Raw genomic sequence first — 20,336 nt, 5'->3', positions numbered from 1 at the left:
TTATAACTGAGTCAACGTCTCTCTGTTGGCGTCTTTCTCAATGTGTTTTATTCCTTCTATTGAATAAACAAACAGACCCATTCTCTAATAACAAACCAAGCCCAAGGATTTTCCTGCATTGTTTTGACAGATGCTGTCAAGGACTGATTACAAAAACGTGTATACCTAGCTTTAGCAGAGATGTATTTCTATGATTTTCCATAATGCAACAGAACAGTACACAGATTAAATTAATGTTATGGGAAGCTGTGCTAATGAGAAGCCTCTAGATATGAAAATTAAGCTGCCATTTAACTTTCCCAACTGCTGTGACATCCAGTTATAAAGGGACCAAAGAACATTCATGTTACCATGCACTTAGGGCAAACAAGAGACTAGATGGGACATGAAGGGCAGATTTATCAAAAAAATCTCAATCACTCAGCATCTTCTATTGAGAACAGCCTGACAAATCTTTTGGTTAGATGGAACTCAGCAAACTGAATCCCCTGTCTCCAGTATTCATTAGAGATTCTTGTGTATTAACACTTATTGAATAGTCAACCAGTTCTATAGCTAGTCAGATGCTAGCGGACCAGGGGCCAGCTCATGCCAAGGCCTGTACACTTCAACTGAACACTGACAAATACATAGCTGGAAACCAGTCTGGCTCACCTGTGTGTTGGTATTGTTAAAATAGATATTAGGTTTATGAAAATGTGTTTAGATCAAAGTTTAGATAAAAGTTGCTACATGCAGTAATTTTACTCTGTGTCCCATGTTATAAAGGTAATATTTAAGTTTTTGCACTATAAAAAGTAAAAGCAGCAAAGAATCCTGTGGCACCTTATAGACTAACAGACGTTTTGGAGCATGAGCTTTCGTGGGTGAATACCCACTTCCTCAGATGCATGTAATGGAAATTTCCAGGGGCAGGTATATATATGCTAGCAAGCAAGCTAGAGATAACGAGGTCAGTTCAATCAGGGAGGATGAGGCCCTGTTCTAGCAGTTGAGGTGTGAAAACCAAGAGAGGAGAAACTGGTTCTGTAATTGGCAAGCCATTCACAGTCTTTGTTCAATCCTGAGCTGATGGTGTCAAATTTGCGGATGAACTGAAGCTCAGCGGTTTCTCTTTGAAGTCTGGTCCTGAAGTTTTTTTGCTGCAGGATGGCCACCTTAAGGTCTGCTATAGATGGCCACACTATAGCAGACCTTAAGGTGGCCATCCTGCAGCAAAAAAACTTCAGGACCAGACTTCAAAGAGAAACCGCTGAGCTTCAGTTCATCCGCAAATTTGACACCATCAGCTCAGGATTGAACAAAGACTGTGAATGGCTTGCCAATTACAGAACCAGTTTCTCCTCTCTTGGTTTTCACACCTCAACTGCTAGAACAGGGCCTCATCCTCCCTGATTGAACTGACCTCGTTATCTCTAGCTTGCTTGCTAGCATATATATACCTGCCCCTGGAAATTTCCATTACATGCATCTGAGGAAGTGGGTATTCACCCACGAAAGCTCATGCTCCAAAACGTCTGATAGTCTATAAGGTGCCATAGGATTCTTTGCTGCTTTTACAGATCCAGACTAACACGGCTACCCCTCTGATACTATAAAAAGTGTTTGCTTTGAAATTGTAACCCTCCCCCGCCCAGTCAGGAGAGAAGTATTAAGCAAGTGTTAAATATTAGTTTACCACAGGAGGTGTTCTCTCCTGCCCAGCAAAAGAAGGCCCATAGACATCAGACAAACCATTGTGGAACATCGGAGAATAAAAAAAATTGTTGATTCCTCCCCTACACCCAGAAGAGGTGACCTTCATGGAGACTTGGCTCATCAATCTGAACTCTGGAGGAAGGGAATAAAATTCCCTGACAGGAAGAAATGGCATCTTTATGCTGCTTGGACTCTGAGGGGCAAGGATTATTAAGCAAAAGCAGGAGATCTCCTTGCTTGGCCCGAGTTAACCCTAAAGGACATATAGAGCTTGCTTATTATAGAAACTTCTATTACCTTTTGGAACCTAGAACTGTGACTCATTTGTGTGTCTGTGTTTACCTGCTTTACCCTTCTAAATAATTTTTATTTCTTTTTCTTAGTTAAATCTTTAGTTCACTTATTATAGGAGTGGCTATAAGCATTGTCTTTAGTGTAGGATCTAAGGTGCAGTGGTACTGGTCTTTTGGGACTGGAAATAATTGTGATTTCTGGTGTAAGGGACAATCTATCACAAAGCCAAACTTGCCTGGGTTGCAAAATAGATCACATTACCCAAGGGGATACTCTGTGATTCCATGTTACGGCTGTTTTAGTGCCTGAGGTGTTCAGACTTGATACTTGGTTGGTGAAATCTAACTATAGAACTCACAACCAATTTAGGGTGTACACTTTGAAGTTGATACTCACACTCCTGACCAGTCAAGAGAACATAGCTTATTAACAGTTATTTTATAGTCTCCCAGTTCCACAGTCAGTCAGATATTATTCAGCACATATATTATTAAATTACTACTGGTGGAATTCATCAATTACATTAAATGATTATTTTTTTCTACTATTTTACTGGCCCTAGTAGTAAATTACCTTATAAGAAACAGATTGACAATACATTACAATTATATACAGCACGCAACTATCATTCTTTCAGATGCAGGGGCCATGGCCTCAGAGGAAACAGGATCCAGCCTTTGTGGGGAACAATAGGCTGAAGGTATTTCCCTGGCTAGAAGCTTGGATCCTCACGAGGTGGGAGATTTTTTTTCCCCAAGCCCTAGTGACCAATCTCCCTAAAAAATATATATATATATATTATATAACCTGTAATATATTAAAAAAAAAGATTCATAGCATCATTTTAGCCGTGCAGTACAAAGTAATGGTCAACACATATAGATATGTGTATTTAAATGTAGAATAGCACTTCTCCAGGGCTCTCAATGCTGCAAGGCTATTATAAATCACTAGAGAGAGATTCTGGATTGAAAAGATAAAGCTCAGAGATGAAAAGAGCACAGGTAAGTTGACAGCTACACAGCTGGCCCCATGGTTCACTAGATGCAATAAGAACATCAGAATGGGATGCGCACCAAAACAATCCCCAAAGTTCAGTTTCAATGGTTAAAATCATACACCTCCCTCTGAAAGGCAAGGAACTATGGTGAATGAGGGGTTAACGTTTTTTCATGTCCTTAAATACAAATTGATTAGAGGAAGAAATGAGCTATGGCTTAGGATCCCCAAAGATTTCAATGGGAGTTAGGTTTCTAAATACCTTTGAAGATTTGGGCCTACGTATTTTTAACTCAGGTAGTAAGGACCCGATCCAAAGCCAAATGAAATCAATGGAGATCCTTCCATTGCTTTCAATCAGCTTGTGATCAGTGCCCTAACTGAATCTAAATCCTCAAATATGCTGACTAATTTCTTAGCCATTTTTATTCTGGTGCCTCTTTTCTCTGAAGACAGTTGCCTCTTTTAATATGAAAAGTTACATCTCCTTACATACAATACCACAGAATGAAAACAATGCACTTTCCTGTTTTTCTAAGCTCTTCCACCACTGGGTGCTAATAAGCTACATTGATTTTAGCAGGACAAACTCATGCCTGTTCCCATGCTGTGAGAAGTATTGTAGGTTATTCTTCTCCCCCTCAATGTCAAGAGAAGTTACAGTATGTGATGTTTTCCATTCAGGATATTAGAGTGGGATCCTAGCTAGTACAGTTGTGATTTCCTCTGTGGACAATAACCTTTCTTGTTGATTTCCTAATAGTCTGAGAGTGGTAAAGTGAGAAGAATTAGATGTTCATAGGAGTATTATAGAACATCTTCTACTTCTAGCAAGGGCTCAGTCTGACATTCTGACATTTACTGGAATTATCTACCCTCTGTTTTGCTTCCGCTAGGTTCTAAAAGGGGTTATGTACTGAAATGGGAATTCATTGGGATCTGGACGTTTTACTCCCTTAGGCACGTTTGAAAATCCCAGCCTAATGTAACGTACTTTCAGGGCACAGGGAGAGAATTTTGCTTGAAGGGCCTTACTGATGTCAGTGGAAAGACTCCCATGGATTTCAATGGGCTTTGGATCAGACTCTAAGGACTACATGTCCTGTTGAAGTAAATGGAAAACTTCAATTCAATTAAATCAAGCTTTGAACCTAAAAGAGAAAAGGCAAGTTCTTTGGGGGACCATATTACAGAGCTATAGAACTAGCACATAAAGCAAAAGCAAAGGCCGCTATAAATTGCATTTGATGATAAACCAAGCACATAAAGCAAAAGCAAAGGCTGCTATAAATTGCATTTGATGATAAACCAAGAGTTTCATTCAGAACACTTGAAATAATGCTTTCATCCTCCGGTAATATCAAAATCAGTCATGCTTCCAGCCAAAAGTGCTGTAAGTGTAAGAGAAAGGTGATAATACTCAGGGTACTTCTAGCTAAAGATTGTATGAGGCATTTGGAAAAATAAGAATTAAACTAATTGGTTTACTCTTGTCTATTTGAACTTTAATTACACAGCAGTTGTTGGATGGCAGTGAAATTACAAGTCTTGAGATCCTTGAATCAACATTTTAAATCATACTTGAAGCCTCACATGGTTCTTATCAGTAAAAGAGGCTTTAAAATTTTTTCCTTATTCTTAACTTCTTCCCCTGTTTTTACACTGGATATCCTTGGCAAGTATACAATACCTTTTAAAATCATCACCTTAATATGCGCAATTCTCTGTGCTCTCGGTGCTTGCCGATCACTTAATGTCATAAACTTTAAGGTCAAAAGGAACCACTGGATCATTTAGGTCTTGTCTACACTACAGACCTATAACAGTTTAACTACATCTCTCAGAGGTGTGAAAAATGCACTGACCTAACCCCCTGTGTAAACAGTACTTCTCTCGCCAACATAGCTACCACCTCTCGAGGAGCTGGATTTACTACACCAATGGGAGAGCTCTCGCCTGTCGGCATAGAGTGTCTTTATTAAAGTGCTGCCGTAGCACTGATGCAGTATTTTAAATGTAGAATTGAACTTAGTCTGATCTCCTATATAGCACAGGCCAACAACCCCTCCCAGCGCCCATATACTAAACCCAACAACCAAAATGAAAACAATGTATTACAGCCTACCGGACATTAGACTATTATGTACCACAGACAGAGAATAGAAGCGGCCAAGATACACCAGTGCTTGAGGCTCCCTCAGTGGCCGTGAAATAATTAAGTGAGATATACCCAGATGATCCTGGCAAGTCACTCGCACCCACATGCTGCACAGGAAGGCAAGTCCCCCCCACCCACTCAGGTCACTGCCAATCTTACCTGGGGGAAAATTCCTTCCTGACCCCTGGCAATCAATTAGACCCTGAGCACGTGAGCAAGAACCAGCCAGCCAAGCACCTGAGAGAGAGAGAGAGAGAATACTCTCTGCCACCAAAGAGCACTGGCCAACCCTCACAATGTACCATCTCCAGCCATGTGGCCAGCTGAAACCTTGAAGCATGCACTTTAGAAACATAGGATATAAACCTGAAGTGAGCCCCAGGGCTGTTGAGGCCTGCCGTCTAGCATCCAAACAATCCTATCATACAATTGCATTCATAACATTTGTCCAGCTCTCTTAAAACCAATTAAGTTATTTGCCGCCTATGACTCCTATTGTGAGGCTGTTCCAGAACGTCACCCTTCCAGTTGTTAGAAACCTTCTTCTAATTTCCAGCCCAAATTTGTTCATGGCCAGTTTATATCCATTTGTTCTTGTGCCAACATTGTCCTTTAGGTTAAATAGCTCTTCGCTGTCCCAGGCGTTTAACCCCTGGATATATTTATAGAGACCAATCATATCCCCTCTCTGTCTCCTTTTCGCTAGACTAAGGAAGCCAAGCTCTTCCAATCTCATAAAGGTCAGGCTACTATATCCATATTTAGGCAACTAAACAGAAGTGGTTTGATTTTCAGAGCAACTGAACATTGTGTCTTCTTTCTCTTCCTCCTCCACCCCCACATTGATTTTAACACAATGCCGTACATCTGCATTATATGGTAGAGAAGATAATTAAAAATAAACCATGCAGCTTGAACTGCATTGATCACCTTCAGCATTTATTACTTGCTGTCAGTAACAAGAATAGTACAATCCGCAGCCGTGAAGTAAAGGCAGGACACCAGGGGAACAAAATAAATTAAAAAAAAGGAAAGAAAAAATATCCAGCTGAGCAAGGACACATCCATGCACTTTTTCTTGAGAGAGAGAGAGAGGGAGAGAGATGACCAGCTTAGGAGATGCACTGCATTGTGATCAATCTGCCTGTGGTGCCTCTGATTGCATGTAGGTATGGTTGAAGACAAGAGAATAGAGCATTACTCACCAAGCCAGTCATTGCGTTAAACAAACAAGGAGTGGCACAGCTGACTGCAAATAGGTCTATCAATGGCAATTAGCAGAGCAGACACACAAACCAAAAATGAGTGTGTTTAGCCAGAAAGTTGAATGGCTGTGCAAGAGTAGAGTCTATCTGACTCAGAGCTGTCATTCACATGCCAACATTTCTAATCTTTTTATTTTCTCAGGTAAGCTTAACACTCACAGTGTTCACCACTGTTCATTCACAGCCATCTCAGTGAGTTATGGCTTTTTGCTTGGAGATTTCCAGAATCTTGGATGTAAGCTCCACAGAAGCAAACACTCCCTGGACACTACAGCAGTAAAGCTGATCTCATCAGCAAGGAAGAACTTATGGTCCAAACCACTGCAATCAAGACAGTCTGAATAGTACACACCTGTAAAGGTTGGGTTACCATCTGAACCTAGAAAAGGTTCTTCTTGTTCAGTCCATTAAAAGTCTCCCTCACTTTATAGACAGAGCCCTTAGAATTCATAGATATGAAGTTTTATGCTACTCATGTAAAGCTGTCATGCAAGATTATTTTCAGCATAATATTTACAAAATAAATAATGGGAAGTTTACTGCTGGGGGATTTCACTTTGGATTGCCAAAAGAACTCAGTTTAATTGTTTATAGTAGAAAATAAATGCTATCAAAGTTCATGAAGAAAGTGTTATCTACATTTCTAAACAAAAAACAAAACAAAAAGGCCTCCATTATATTCCAGGAATGCATTTCTGGCACAGAAAATAGAAGTTTGTACACAATGTCTTTTTATAGATTGGTCAGGGAGAAAAGGATTGCATTGACTGGCGGCAAAATGTAGCGATTTTTGCAGAAGAATTAGAAGTGACATCAATTTTCATGACATCTGAGAAGAATAGAATTTATCTTATTGAAAGAATTCCATCTTTTTCCACTCTAGTTAGTTTGGTTATGGAGACAAACTTTCCCTTGTTTATTATCTGGCAAGTTGTATGACTGGTAGCTATATTTAAAAATATATATGAAAGAATGTCTCAAAAATCTCAAATATTTTTTCTGAATAATTATTGAACGGTTGTCTCTCTAAAGCAGGGCACACAAACTATCCAACTGAGCTTTATTGTTAGCATTTGAAAGGATTTGAAGGCTGCACCTAAACAACACATAAAGCAGCTTGTGAAGACAAGTCAAAATATGTAATATTCTGTCTCAGCAGTTCCCAGACTGTAGTCCAACAACTATCCAAAAAGCCTTCTTGGTGGCCATCCAACAGTGGTCCAAAGAGCCCTTCTTGGTGGCCAACAGAACTGTCTTTTTTAAATAACAAGTATTGGGGCATTGGAGGATGAGAATCATCTATGAGAATCTGTCTAATGAAGTGGTTTGCAGAATACAAAGTGTATAGAATCCCTGATCCAAAAAGCCAATATGTTTGGACAAAGATGGAATATTCTTTATTGGATCCTGTAGGAGACTCCATTGGTTCTCATCTTCCATGTTATTAAATAAGGTCAGCTTTGGACTACACTGGTAGAAGTTCTGGGGAATATACCTGCTCAGTGGGACACTGAAGCTATGCCAAATATTTAGAAAAATACTCTTCACTCAGTAACAAGAATTTATATTCAACTCTTACTAATACCAATGGAATTTATGCAGCTAAAACCTCATGCCACAATCTGGATTTTGTTTATCATGGTTTGTCAATACAGCATTTTCCTCATTAATCTAAGTGAATCAAAAGTGGGGTTCCAGGAAGTTTTGCCATTAACTTCAGGGGGAACAGGAAAAAAAAAACACATTATGAAGGTGATGAGCTAATACAAACTGACGTCACATTGTCAGTAAGATACCATATAGTGACATGGGTCAGAAAAGTGATGATTTGGGCCCACCCCTGAAAACCCTTCCTCATGTGGGTAGATCCATTCACTTCACTGGGACTACTTGTATGCATAAGAACCCAATCCTGCAAGACCTCTGTTTGTATCATTCCAAACAAATAATTGCTTCAAAAGCATTATATTTTACAGGTCAAGCGGTTCTAATATACGCCGTACATAATTCTCTGGCAGGACATCCAGTCAGAAATATTATCACAGAAGATTCCTCCAATGTTTTTCAGTGAAAAGACTTGCTTAAAAGAGTCACATAAAATTACACATCTAATCCAGAAGAGTGGCTCATTTCTTTGCAATATAGGCTTACTTTTTATAATAAAGAATGTTATGAAAAATCAGCACTGCTCCATATGCATTTCGATGGAGTGATGGCAAGTTACACCAACTGAGGATGTAGCCTTTATTTTTAAACCTTATCCAAATATTCAGTTGTAATATTATTAATAATTTTTCTGTCAATTTTTCTATACTGGATGCAGTACAACAGTAGGTTCTGTGTTTATACAACTCTATATTTACAGAAGAGTTTGGGCTTTATACACTTTTCTTCATAATAAAGGATACCAAAATGGCACTATCTATTGATCTATGCAGGTAATTTTCTGGCCTCATCACCATAATATCTTAGCACCTTTGCTTTGCAAAAAGATATTAGGTGATAGTAGTACATGGAGTGTCCAACAACCATGCGTTCTCAGCAATAGATCTCACAAGAGTTTGGTTCTCAAACCTCATTTTGTTGACAGGGTGATCTTCAGCCAAGTGCTATAGGGTGTTTTGTTTCTTCAGTAAGTATCCGCTCAGATTGGCATTAGTTTTGAATCTGTGGTGAAATCCTGGCCTCACTGAAGTCAATGGGATTAACACACCCAGTCCTGAAAGTTCTGATAATTTTCCTCCAAAACTGAAAGCATAAATCTCTTCTCAATGGTTAAATTAATCCCAATAAAGAGGGCCTTTTGCATTACTTAATCACTTACCGGGTGGTGTAAGTAGGAATTTCACGATGCAAAATCAGTTATAAATAAGATGCAAATGCCAGACGGAATGAACATTTTTTCTTTAAAGAAGTGCTTGACAGTGCATATTAACGGCCCTGATTATTTAAACTTCTGTAAGGGTTTCATGGTCCACCACTTTTGGCTTGACCGGTTTAATCAGAGGCATACAACTATACCCAGCATGCAACTAGCATTCCCTTCTTGAAATTCTTATTTTGGAAAGCAAAGGTCTTTACAGAGCAATTTCCATGAATCTTATCTAAAGGAAAAAAATCTGCCCAACTGTCAAAAGACATGATCACTCTCATCTTTTTAAAAAGATCCAGGACAACATCTATCACCTTGATAGAAAAGATTAGTTAAGAGCCTTCATAACCAGAGGAAGGATTGTTCTGTGGTTATTAAGACATTGGACTAGAGCTCAGAAAATCTGGGTTTGGTATCTGGCGCTGCCACTGCTTCCCTTTGACACCCTGTGCAAATCAATTGTCCGCATTTCCGTTCACCATCTGGTAATTGCAAAAATGCTCCTTTTCTGAGCACCTTTTGCCCATTTTGTCTATTTCAACTGTAAGTTCTTTAGGACAGGGACTATCTATAACTATGGATCAGATTCCAATTCCCTTCCACCAGGTGTAGTGGTGCTCCTGGAATGAACAGGACTATTTAAGGAGTGAGTTACTAATTGAGGGAGAGTATCAGAATGTGGTCCTTTGTGTCTGTACAGGGCCTACTGAATGCCCCCTCTCCCCCCACAAAAAAAGGAACAACAATCTCTGTGGCTTGAGTCAGACACTCTAATATTAATTGAGTAGTACCTTATTTCTCAGATAGTCCCATTAAAACCAGAGGGGCAGATTTTCAGATTATGAAAATTGTCATTGTTCCACTGAAGTTCAATCACTGATTTTAATACAGTGATGACAATTTACACCCCCTGCGGATCTGCCCCAGTGAGTCTATTTGAAGACAAAAGTATTACCCAAAGTGAGTAAGGTGAGCTCTAAATTAAAAGTATAAAAATGGCAAATATTGTGGGAGGCTCACATTTGTTCTGTGATTTTTTTTTAATTTGGTGCATAAGGAAGCTGCTTTGTACAATCATTAGTGGAATGTCATGTTAAACAGACTGTTGTGTGGCTGAAGGGTAGGGCCAGCATCACTTTCAGTAGGTCCCAGTTTTACCAATAAAGAAATTGTTTCTTCAATCAGGGTACAACTATGTAAAACTCTCAGGAGGCAGAGGAAAGGGTTGCCTCTTGTTCACAATTCTCTATAGGCGGATGGAAATGGTATGTTGAAGAATGAGGCCGCAAGGAAATTATAGCCCCTCAGATTGGTGTGTTCTTGAAGAACTTCTAGTGGAGACCTGTAATGATGGGTACTTCTACCAAGATCCTTTTCTACTACATGAGACCCATGCACAGTCCTTGTGTTACACAAAGCCATGACATGTCAGATCTAGCCTACAGATTTTTCCCCTCTGTCTCCTTTTAATAAACAAAGAACTCATTTACAGACACTTAGTTTCAAAATTACTCACCTATGGTTCCTGCTCATGCTTTCCTGAGCGGCCTAGTAGGGTGCAGGGCGATTTGCTGCTTTCGGCTCTCTTATAGTTCTACGGTTCAGAGCTACAGCCAATAAAATATCCACTCAATTGTTACTGTTAATTGTGATACCTTATGTCTGCACTGCACATTTCTTGCCAGAGAATCACAAAGCACTTTAAAAACACACACTTTATACACCGCTGTATATACATGACCCCATATACCACACTCAGTTGCAGGGAAGTGTGTCTCACCCTGAATCACAAATACTATTACTTTTGGCATCCTAAATAATCCTTGGAACCTCCCATTACAGGCCACGCCAATCCCAATTTATATTGTGAGATCAGGTATGATTACAACACAAAACTATATTGCTACAAGCTTTTTTAAACCATGAAATCCCATGCATTGGACTTTAAAATACCTGTGATGTAGATACACATTCAAAAACTAGAACCTAACCCTTATTTAAAAACCATTGTACATTGTTTTCTATATACAAATGATAAAATTAGCAGAATACAGAAGAGACTAAACAGTGCTGGCACATTTCACCATAGCAGTAACGTGAGTAACTCTTAAAAGCTAGTCTGTATAAACCAAGGCTACATCTATTCTTGGAGCTAGTGATGTGATTCCCAGCTTGAGTAGACATAACATTAGCTCTCTTTGAGCTGAAAGGCTAATAAAATAGTAGCATAGTCACAGCAGCACAGGCAGTGGCAAGCAGTGTTATGGCCTAAACACTTTCCAGGCCCTATGAGTATGTTCTCAGAGCAATTAGCCTATGCTGCCACTTGCCACTATCTATACTACTATGGCTACACTACTATTCTAGCACGCTAGCTCAAGCATACCTCATCAAGCTGGGAATCACACCCTCAGCTCCATGTGCAGATGCAGCTCAAGGCTAACAGCTGCTGCTCCTTATACTTTGCTATCACATAAAGTGGTCACACAGGTTAAGAGCATTGTTACTGGAAGAGCACACAGTGTCGACAACACATTTCGTTCCTTGTTCCAACAACCAAGTATTGCTGTTTGCAATGGGTCAGCTTGTGGCCTGGCCTTATGCAGCCTTAGAAGAGTGATAAGACTCCATGTACACACATTTCCCTGTATTATGTTCCTACATCTCAGCTACAGCTATATGGGGGGAAAGCAGGGGTGGCATTCCCTCCCATGGAGGTGGGAAGGTAATGAGCAACAAACAGATGACTCTTTGCCTCTTCCCCATTAACAAACTGGCTAGCATAGCTAGGTCGTCATGGGTAAGGGGATGGAAAGAAAATAATTTGGTAAGGGTCAGTAGCAGATTACTTCCCCACTAAGAACATGGGGTAGGGGGTACCAGTTCTTTGCTGGGGCTCCTTCTGGGGCAGTGCAGCTACAGCCGTGACTTAGATCAGACGTGGCCAAACTTACTGACCCTCTGAGCAAGACAAGCACAACCTGCCCTGTGGGGTGGTGCCTACTGGGGCTAGGGGCTAAAGCCTGAGGGAAGCAAAGCTCACAGTAATGTGGCCAGTTGCAAGATCTAGTGTGGGATAAAGTGACAAACACAACGGTCATGTGGGTTACTGCGGAAGTAGCAATTTTAAAACGATTCTGTATCCCTATTTCATGGTTCCCACCACAGAGAAAGGAAAAGCTTTTTGGCTTTGAGTAGGAAAATAACAATGGTAGTGTGGGCAGGGCACACATAGTAAAAACAGCAATTCCATTAAAGCATGAGTATCATTTAGCAAACCACAGTAATGTGCACTGATTGCCAAAGCATTTCACATTCCTTTCATTGAAAGGCCCTCTTGTATATCAGTGTCCGTTACTGCTACTGGAAAATACTGAAATTCCAGTACACCTGTATTATTTAAACCACAATATTTTCTTGTGTAGACAAGCCCTTTGTATCTCACTGTGATTCCATACACCATTTGTTCCATTTAAAAGTAAAAATATATTTTTCCGAACTTCTGGAAAAAACATTCTGGATATGAAAAGCAAGCTGGGTTCTTTCCTTGTTCCTCAGATCTACCAGTAGTAAAGGTTCTATAGGTCAAATTATGCTGCCATTCACACCTAGGCTCTGCTACTCCTGTCCTCAGTAAGATTGCACAGGTGTAAATGAGGGCACATTTTGGCATGCAGGGAAATATAATTGATTATGTGTGAACAGGACATAGTTTTATCTCACAGTTATGTTGGTTCCTTAGTGATAATACACGTGCTACTAGAGTCTGAATTTCTGACTCAATACCACATGGGGAACAGGAATAGACAAAGGAGGTAACATTTCTTCTAGCCATTTTTCGAAGTAGAACTGCATTTCAAATAGTTTGTATTTCCATAGCAGGCCATGCGCTCATTGGTTCCCTGAATTTGAAATGGAGAGTGCCTTACCTTTATAACTTCTACCACAACCTCTATGTTAAGCTTTGGAGTTCTTGGTTCATCTCTTTGTTCTACTGGGTAGTGTTTAAAAACTGTCTATTTTTAATTATTATACATAAGGCTGAAGTAAACTTAGAAGGGCCATGATTGAGTGAAGTTATGGTTTGGCCAATCAGCACTGTCCACCACAGTGAGGTCATTCTTAGAAGAAATATCATAGGCTAGGTAGTCATCCAACCTGCTGTCTCGTGGGCTTATAGCTGACCCACCTCAACTCCCCGACTTTTAGAGGAAACACTGAGTGAGTTCCTAAGTTTCAGTGATTCAGTAACATCTACAAGGTGCTACTAGCCACAGTGTCCTAATAGAACAACTGGAAAAATATGGGAGGATCTGAAGCCGCTACAAAAATTCAGTAAATTCAGCAGGATTGTCAGGGGTCTCTTCTCCATGAAACCAAGAGGTACTCAAGTCTAAAATGCTCAGCTTACAAGAAAAATGTTGGATACATCAATGTGTCTATTATATCTTAGTACTGGTGTATAACTAAGGTGATCTATGCACATAATCTATCTTTATGAGATGATATATCTTAGCCATGCTGTAAGTGAAATTCACATCCATAAGTTTTTCTAGCGATCTGTCACTCTAGAATGTACAATACAGCAGTTGCACTTTGTTTCAATTCTGAGTTTCCAGAAGTATCGAATTCTCCCGGATTAAGCTTTTGTTACAAAGTAGAATTTTGCCATCTTTCACCAAAGATCACAGATTTTCACACCTTTGCTTTAGAAAAAAAAATACAGCAAAACCTGGAAAATTATGGTGAGAAATTTTACTCTAATAGTTTTTCTGCTCTGAAATTTCCTGATAAATAACAGAATCCTAAGCAACTAAAGAAAGTAAGCAAAAGTCCATTAAAAAAAATCTCAAAATTTATTCCAAGTTAATATACCATCTTCTGGGTCTCCCATTTCATCTCAGTTTATTTGTTTCTGGCTTTGAGCCAATAAGTGTATGGACCTTCTGCATGAGTCATCTACAGGGTTTTGAACCTGGGACATTCAACACTAAAAGCATATGCTTTGCTCACTAGTGCTAAAGCAACTCTATTAACTGCTAGCAGTTCCTTACCAAAGTTAATGGGTGTTTTGCCACTGACTTCAGATGAGTCATGCTTTCACCCTTATCCTCTAACATGGACCAGCCATTAGAAGGGGAAATGACACCAATTGTGCATTGTTTTATATAAAGGTCTTTGGTGCAGGGTTTGTTTATCTGTGTGCTGTACAGCATCAAGAATATTGTCAGCACTGAAATACTAAACAGATGATAAAATAAAATAACTCTTGATTCTGAATAATGTTTTCCTTTTCATTATTATGAAAAGCAGTGCATCTGTCCTGCTGCAGCGTGACCGTTTTTTCATAGCTCTAGTCTTTTGATAAAGGAAAGGAGGATATGTTCACACCTGAGGGCTTTCATGTTTGGTCTGTCAAAGATATGAAGAAGTAGTGGCTGCAGCAGCAGCAGAGTAATACATACACTACTGCACAGGGGAGGGAGCATAAGCTCCAGAAAAGAGTAAGATCATATCTGCCTGCTATTATAAATATAAGAGCTGATTCCACCATCCAAACTCCTATTGGAGTCGGACCAAGTTTGAGGTGCAGGATCAATACTAGCATCTACCAGCCTCTGCTTCTTCTCCTGCTCTGTGTCTGTCTTGTGTATTAACATGGTGTCAGTCATGACTCCGTAGTTACGGATGAGCTGTGTTTTTCATGTAAAGCAGGGTTTCAGCTCCTTAGTTGTGCACAAAGATACAACTGCATCCCCCTCAAACTTACAACTCTGAGTTCAGAATGAGATTAGACTGTAAGCTCTTCAGGGCAGGGGCTGGCTCGCACTTTATATTTGTACAGTACATAGTACAATGGGGCTCTGATCTCTGATACTAATACCAGGGCCAATGGTTAATATGTTACGAAGATAGAGCAGAGAATGTAAAAGTAGCAATAGATCTCTCTTGCCTGTTTGTCTCAACACTGTCTAACCAACTTTTTCTTTTTTCCCCTTGAAGGAACAGATATAGTGTACAGAATGAAAGCCAGAGACGCCAATCATTCCATGCGTGTAAGCGAAGTTTACAGAAAAGTCCAGAAAAACATTTTTATAGAAAGGGCTAAATTCAGTTCTTGGTTTACATTAACTGGACCAAACTCTTTGTTTGGGACAAATTCTCAGTTTGAAACAAGTCTTTTCTGAGACTCCTGGTAAAGAGAAAAATGATAATCCAAGTGTCAGAGAAATTAACCCAATTTTCAGACATCCATGTACTAGCTTCTTGGCACCTTTTCCTACTATCCTTCATAACCCCCTAAAAAGTAGATTTTTCTATTTGTCCTTTAACAATAATCATAATCATATTTAGCATCTCAGTGGACTCTAGAAAGGCGGGTAAATATGGAAGATGGCAATATGAAAGTAGCTTTTGCTGTGGTATTAGAGATCTGGGTATGTTGGTACTATCAGGGATGGTGGGTTGTTGTTTTTTAAAACGAGTTGCTGACCCATTTTCTCACCTATCCTTCCATCTTTCTCAAGGCTTTTCAATTGCATTTTATCTTCAAAAAGACTTTCACTCAATCCTGCAAAGACTTGTCTAAAGATAAACGTGTGCACTAGTCTTTGCAGGATTTGGGACCTTCTGGGTTTTTTTATATGTATATATTTCTGTATCTCACCATAGCCCAAAGTAAATATTATTTACACCTAGTCTTTGAACCCCAATTCTGTAGTAGTTATTAATGATGTGCTGTACCTAGCCAAATAAATAGTTCCATCCACTTCAATGAGACCAGTTTAATGAGTAAAGCTTGCAAAATCAAGGCCCTTAATGTAGGGAATTTTAATATACATTTCTTGAATTTGCTAGTTTTTTACTTCACCAGACATTTTCATATGATAGCTGAACTCATACATTGAAGTTTGTTGCAAAATACATTTAAACGATTATTCTATAGACTAACCAGCATTTATTTTGTCAGTAGGCACATGAAGCTTTTCTTAAAGTCTCAGCTTGGCATATGCTCAGTGCTACTTGCACATTAACAAGGCACATTTAACAAATCCCTATTGCTGAAATATGATCCCATACCACGAAATGTGCAAGATTCTTTGCTCACAGTTAGCAAAAGTGAAGCCAAAGAGTACGGACCATAATGTGTTGAAATAGCAATCATCAGTCTGGAATTTAAAGTGCTGAGATGAAATGATGAGTATAAACCAGTGGTTCTCAAACTATTGTACCGGTGACCTCTTTCATATAACAAGTCTCTGAGTGCAACCCCTCCTTACAAATTAAAAACACGTGTTTATATATTTAACACCATTATAAATGCTGGAGGCAAAGCGGGGTTTGGGGTGGAGGCTGACAGCTCACGACCCCCCATATAATAACCTCACAACCCCCTGAGGGGTCCTGACCCCCAGTTCAAGAACCCCGGTATAAAGCAATACTGTCTTCAAGTCCTTGCAGACATTCATATTTACAGTGCACCAGAATGTAATAAATGAAATCAGATATGATTTATAAAGATTTACACATTTTAAATAGTGTAATATACACTTTTCATTAATGCAACTTCAGCTGTTTCTTTTAAAATACCAGAAAAGATGAAAACGATAGTCTCAGATAAAACAACTACTTAAAGTTGAAAGAAAGAGCAGGCGACACATTTTTAGAAGTCCTTTGTTTGTATTTGAATACTAGAATGACAACAATCAATTAGATAGCAGAGAGAATAACTTTTCAAAAGTATCATACATGCAGCAAATTCTGAAATCCCCCTATTGACACAACTAGACCAAATACAGCTGGGAACTTGTCAGGAAAGTACCAGACATTAAACTATAAATGTATATTAAAGATGTCTGTAAAGATTCAAGCACCTATCGGACACTGAAACAGTACTGAGAAAAAGATACAGTATGTAACACTAATGCTGATGGTACATAGTTACTGGGTAACATCTTCTGTCTATTTACACATGCTGTCACACAGCTTCCTCCCAAATCAGAGGATTAAATCAAAAGTGCTAACAGCACCTTTCAGTGTGCTAACTGTAAGATCTTTTTTTTATAATAAGATTTAAAACAAACAAAAATCTGTCCTTACCTACAAGGCAAAGCAGAAATGGATGGTCAATGTTTTCATTTTACCAAACTCAGTATTTTCTCTTTCATTTGGTAAATGTTATAACATTATTGAGGACAAAAAATGTCTGAGGTTCTCAGATCTTCCTTCAGAGTTTTAATCATTGGCTTCTCAAGAATGGGTTTAACAAATACCACTGTGTTCTGTCAATATTTGTATGCAGCACCACATAGGGCAAGCTGCCAAACTTACATGGTTTAAAGAGCCAGGAGTAGAAAACTGACACCCTAACAAACACACTCCCTTCTTTGTCTCTTTTAAGGTAGTGCTAAAAGTGTCATCTTTGCTTCTGACTGGAGCTAGGAGAGCTCTTTGTTTGGTTTCTCCACTTCTACAAAAATGCATTATTTAATAATCGTGTTAGCCAAACTTGGGGATTTTATCTCATTGCCCTAAAGTTTCTTGCACAATTGTAGGTCTTTTGCTTTCCACCAGCTGCACTTTAAATGTATTTTAATTGGCTGGAATTTAGAAAGAATCCATTTGGCAGTAATTTGCATTTGAAGCACGCCCATAGCAGCTGAAACAGGCCCCAGAAGCAGCCCAATTACTTCATCAAAAGATGTCGTTTGAATACCATTGACTCCTACATAACTACAGTGAACTCTATTATATAAATGTGAAGATGTAATTAATAATTTTCTGTTAAAGGTCTTAATTAATCTGGAAGCAAAAAAAAATCTGGTCTGGAAACAAATTTATTTAAAATTTCAAGAGGTGCTATGATTAGATGTTTAGAAACTGACTGTCTCCTCATTTTTAAGTTCTTTTGTGAGTCGTTTGTGCAGTTCTGTGCATATTTATGGTCAAACAAGACTTATTAATTTGAATTTTAGTATGAAATACTCCAGTACCTAGTGTGTAAGATACTATAGAATACAAGTCTATAGTAAAAAACAAAAGTTTGAGGCTACATTAGTGTTAATATTTGCTTATTTTTCTCCTTTTCTTTTGTTTTGTTATCTAAGAGGTTAAGTGTGTACATAATAAATGGACTTTGCAGTTTTATTTAAATTAGTAAGTTCATCCCATATCTAATTGTGCAGCGTGTATTTTCTAATTCTCTAATATAGAGATATAAGGGCTCACAGCACCATGGAAAAATGGGAAGACATTAAAAACCTACAAGAATTCACACAGTAAAATACAATATTTAGAATTAATGTAGAAACATTAACAAGTCAGATTTAAAAGCACTGAGACACTTCCAAGCTATGTCTGACTGAACGCAGGGCATGAGAAACCCAGTGTTCTGCAACCTAGGAAAGCTCCTATGAAGTTGTAACCACTAAAGAGTTAGCTTATCATTGATGTATCAGTAAGAATGAAGGAGCAAAAGAAAAGAGGATTATTCTTGAGCAGGAATACAATGAAGGCTGTTTAAAGGTAAACAGTTCTCAGAGGAATGATGACAATACTTGCCACCTGCAGCGTTTCAAGAGCACCATCTGAAAAGGAGGACTAATTATCCTAACCATGAGTCACATGGTTTCATAATTTGACTCCATGCAACATTTTTGTGCACCTTGTACTCTAAACCTGTAAGGACAGAGAGCCTTGGCCTGCCAGCCGTCAATGCCCTGAACTTTTATGGAATTCAATGGAAGTACCACATTCAAAAGGCATGTAGAATTGAGCCCTTAATGATATTACAAATATTGTGGCCAATTTTTTGTTGCACCTCAGCCTCTTATGTCCTCCAGTGGTGTAAATGGATCCAAAAGGGATAAAAACTGCCCCTGAGGATTAGTCCTGACAAGGGACCTTCCCTGAACAGCACAGAACTGCCAACACAGCTCTACCCTGGCCCCCTCCTAGTCCCCACAAAAAGAAGTATACATTAGCCAAGTAAGCTGCAGCCCATCTGTTCTGGGCTGGTTGACAACCCCTATCTAGGTGATTACACAGCGCTCATCATCGTAGTATCTGAGTGCATCATGATTGCTGATGTATTTTACCCTCACAGCCTGTCTGTGAAGAAGGAAATAGCTTTTTGTTTGTTTTGTTTTCATAAAGCCAAAAGGCAGATGAGCCACAAGGCAGATTAAGTGACTTGCTTAAGGTTAAAGCATGTGTGTGACGAAGCTGGGACTTGAAACCAGACCTTCCTAAGTCCCAGTGTAACCCACAGACCTCCTGGTCTCTGGGTGTTTTGTCCCAGCTTGTGGCACTGAGACCACTTACAGAGAGATTAATGAGTCTGCTCTACAGCCTTAACTAAGAGCCAGTTGCCTCATACACTTAGTTCCAGTGGTCCTAGGTTCCATCCTGCCCACTGGGGTTTGACAGCGTTACAAGTGGGGGCTCGTTGAGGATTTCAGCTGGGAAGTCTCTGAAGCTTGGGATGTGCTTCCTCAGCTAGGGGAAGTATGTAACTTCTCCAGCCTTTGCTAACAACCACTTGGCTTTTAGCTCATGCACTTAGCTCCAGAGACCCCAGGTTCGATCCTGCCCAACAACAACCGGGGTCTCTCGGCGTTAAACCAGCACATTACTTTATCCATCACACTAAGCCTCTGTTTCTACCAGAACATGCCTTAGAGCAGTGCTACGCCTGGTCTCACTTACGACTGGCAAGGACTAGGTAAGATCATTCAGCATCCTGAAAACACAGGTATCAGAAAAGATGACTTAAAGCAATATTCGTCCTGCCGGCTGTCCCTACACCACATCCTACTGAAATGCATGACAAAATTCCTGAGGCCTTCAATGTCATCCAGTCTGCTACTGAAATACATAACAAAACTCCCAAGGTCTTTAATGGGTCATCCCATGAGTGGTATAGGTAAGAGAGGCAGCATAGCTTTTTGTGGCATCCATCCTGTAAGTGAGAGGATATTCCTAGACTATCACACGTACCCTAGATGCTTTGTGAATATCATTATTCACACCAAGCTTTGTAGTTTTGTTT

General features: G+C 39.4%; 1 long non-coding RNA gene across 1 annotated transcript in view; it reads right to left on the bottom strand.

The window, feature by feature from the left end:
- Positions 1 to 17,463, bottom strand: part of LOC115659907 — a 225,376-nt gene extending 207,913 nt beyond the window's left edge. The window contains exon 1 of the long non-coding RNA XR_004002669.1: positions 17,387 to 17,463. This is a non-coding gene — a long non-coding RNA (uncharacterized LOC115659907). The remainder of the gene's footprint in view (positions 1 to 17,386) is intronic.
- Positions 17,464 to 20,336: the final 2,873 nt, after the last annotated feature.

Source organism: Gopherus evgoodei, chromosome 11, assembly GCF_007399415.2.
Source record: "Gopherus evgoodei ecotype Sinaloan lineage chromosome 11, rGopEvg1_v1.p, whole genome shotgun sequence".
Classification (NCBI taxonomy): domain Eukaryota; kingdom Metazoa; phylum Chordata; order Testudines; family Testudinidae; genus Gopherus; species Gopherus evgoodei.
Note: the sequence above shows the minus strand (reverse complement) of the source record. Positions and strands in the feature narration are given on the sequence as shown.